Genomic DNA, 3,049 nt, shown 5'->3' on the forward strand with positions numbered 1-3,049 from the left:
TCATATTCCTTTGGCGCAAACACCAAATCTTCCAAAATTGCAGTGTTTTAGGTTCCCTTGTTATACACACCTATTCCTTTTCTATTCTTGTATTTTTTTCTATTCCTCTACTCTGTAAACTTGGGGATCTAAGGTTTTGCTTGCATACTTGAGATTGCGTTCTTGAGTTTTGAGTAAAATATTGCCAACATTTTGTTATCATCTAGCATTCTAATTTCGTTTGTGACTAATCCTAGGAACATCTAAACTGTGGAATAATTAGGTTTTCTGGTGAGGTAACCTAAATTGGGCGAATGACATACATGTCGCTTGTTTTTCAAGATGAAGCCTGACTTTTTTTTGCTTTTTAGTGTTATAAGTATAAGAAACAATTTTTAATTAACAACATATCTAGTGATAGTAGTTTTTAGAAGGTCGGTCTCTACAATTTTCAAAAGTTCAATCTTTATGAAGTTCCCATGATCCTTGTGGCCTACAAAGATGTCAGCAAGAGCATTGTCCCCGTTGATTATATCATGTCTGTTTCATTCATTGCTTCTTTTATGGAGTTGTTGCCATCTATTGTGACATGTAGTGTACCATAAAAATCTATTGATTCATGTTAACCCTTAGAGTCTTGACTCGCCTAACATATGAACACCCCGAACACTTAATTCACAACTTGAAAAGTGCCCTAGGGTTGTTGAAGTTCCTCGGTGTAGCATGTGTAGATATTTAGGCAAACTTGAGTATAATTTAATCCAAAAACTTAGTAAAATATTTTTGACAAGCATGTGCACGTGTGATCTATCCGTTGACGTTATATTAATCATATAAAAAGAAATAAAACAATTGGAGTTGTAGCAATATACCCTAAGATAGGACCAAGGCCGCGACTTCGTTCCCACTAGGCGACATAGGGAGCTTACTGATATTGTAGACCACAGTCGATGCAAGACGAGGTACGCAATACAGTCCTGCGAACAACCATAAGAAAGTAGTCGTACATGTACTACTAAAGTAGATGTTCTCCTTCGTTGTGGATTGAATTGCTAGGAACAGGAGTGTGCTATACGCCAGGAGCAAGGAGAGAGCACAAAATTGTTGAACAAGAAGTCCTTCACCTCTTTAATCAAATTAAGGCTGATTCCAAAGATCAGTACATCACCGACATACGAAAACAAGACCACACCTTCACCCCTACCATAGAAATAGTACACGCATCTGCCAGCCTCATTCACAACAAAAACTAGCAAATGTCTAAGTTTTGTCAAACTTCTCATGCCATTGCTTAGGTGCTTATTTCAGACCATACAAAGACTCAACTCTTCTCCTGTGAGTGTCTTTGTCCTAGCCTTCTCTTCAACATCAAGAGAACCATTAAGGTCAGCAACTCTTGTCGCTTGTGTGTTTGTAGTAGTGGAAAATTCCCTCCATGATTGTGGTAACTTCGCGATGATACCACCAGCTAGAAACTTATTAGGCAACACACACGTGGAATGTTGTTCTTTTGCCATTTCCTTATCTCATGTGCCTGTTCTACTATAGAACGGTCATCGGTCATCTTGTAGTCATATAGCACTCACTCCTTGCATTAGGAAACGCCAAATTTTGTCTCAATCACTTCCCACATTTCTTTGGCAAAAGACAACATGTAGACGTCCACAATGTTTTCACCTAAAACATTTATTATGACGTCTCGAAACAGGTTTTCGGCAACCTTGAAAACTTGCTCTTGTTTAGGAGTAAACTGTTTGGCCTTTCCTTATGCAATATAAAAGATGTTCATAGTTGTCAACCACAAGACCATATTAGCATGCCACCATTTGTAATTCATATAATCAAATACATTTGGCTTCGAAGCAACATCAAAACAGTAACCAGAATGTACCTATTATAGGGGTTTTTTTGGGTCATTAGATGTTTAGGAAAATTCGGGCATAATTAAATCCAAAAATTAGCAAAAAGTTTGTGAAGTATATACATGTGTGATCTACCCATTGACCTCATATTGATCATATAAATAAGAAAGAAATCATTGGAGTTGTAGCCCACTAGGTGACATAGTGAGCTTGCTGAGATGTTGTGAACCACCGTCGATGCAGACCGAGGCACACAATTCAGTCCCGCGAATGGCCACTCGGAAGCAGATCTACTTGTATTGAAGTAGCTGAAGTAGTTGTTCTCTTTCATTGCGTACTTGATCATACATAACATTTAATCTAGGTCTTAGGATTTATTGACTTTAGTCGAATAAAATTAGAGCAAGGCCAATTAAGATCTAACAGCATGCATGGTGACCGTGTAGACATGTTGGTGTTAGTAGTAGTTATCGCCATCGTGGGGAGGTAAGCACTGGTGTAAAATTCTCTGCCTTGCTGTCTTGATCAGCAGGTGCAGGGCGTGCTTCTTTCATTGCAGTCACCCATAACTACCTGGAACCTTTGGCGGGTCAGAGCTAGGACCACCCCACCATCCCAATTTTATTCAACTAAATTGTTGATATGTTTGCAATTCTAGTTCCTCCATTATTAATATTTGTAAAGGGTGTGTGGGTGTCAAGATAAATGCATGGTGATGTTGGAGACTTCTTTCCCACACACAAAATGTCTTAGGCATGGTGGTCCACTTTTCTTCAATTTTATACAACCTAATTGCTAATGTATTGGCAATTTGAATTGATGGAGCAAAAGAGAATATTACCAGTTTGTGGATGGGAGTGGTTCGGCATTTAGTAGATGAGGTCTACCAATCTTACAATAAGTTGATGGCAAAATATTTTTTGTGGATCATGATCTTGAACATGCAGAATATATCAAACTTCTTTTAAATGCTTTTGAATAATTGTCTTGGCTCTAAATCAATTATGTGCTCCTAGAGGATGATCGAGACAAATCCAATGAAAAAGACATATCCAATTATGACCGATATAGATGGAATCAAAGTCGTTCAACAATATGCTAATTAGTGTGTAGATCCAAAATGTCATAAAAAACAAAGCTTCCTCTCCCTCTAACAAAGCAAAGGAATGATACGGTTTACAGTTACATGAGAGAACACTTTTCTCAAG

The sequence above is a fragment of the Miscanthus floridulus genome, unplaced genomic scaffold, assembly GCF_019320115.1.
Source record: "Miscanthus floridulus cultivar M001 unplaced genomic scaffold, ASM1932011v1 os_2362, whole genome shotgun sequence".
Taxonomy (NCBI): Eukaryota; Viridiplantae; Streptophyta; class Magnoliopsida; order Poales; family Poaceae; genus Miscanthus; species Miscanthus floridulus.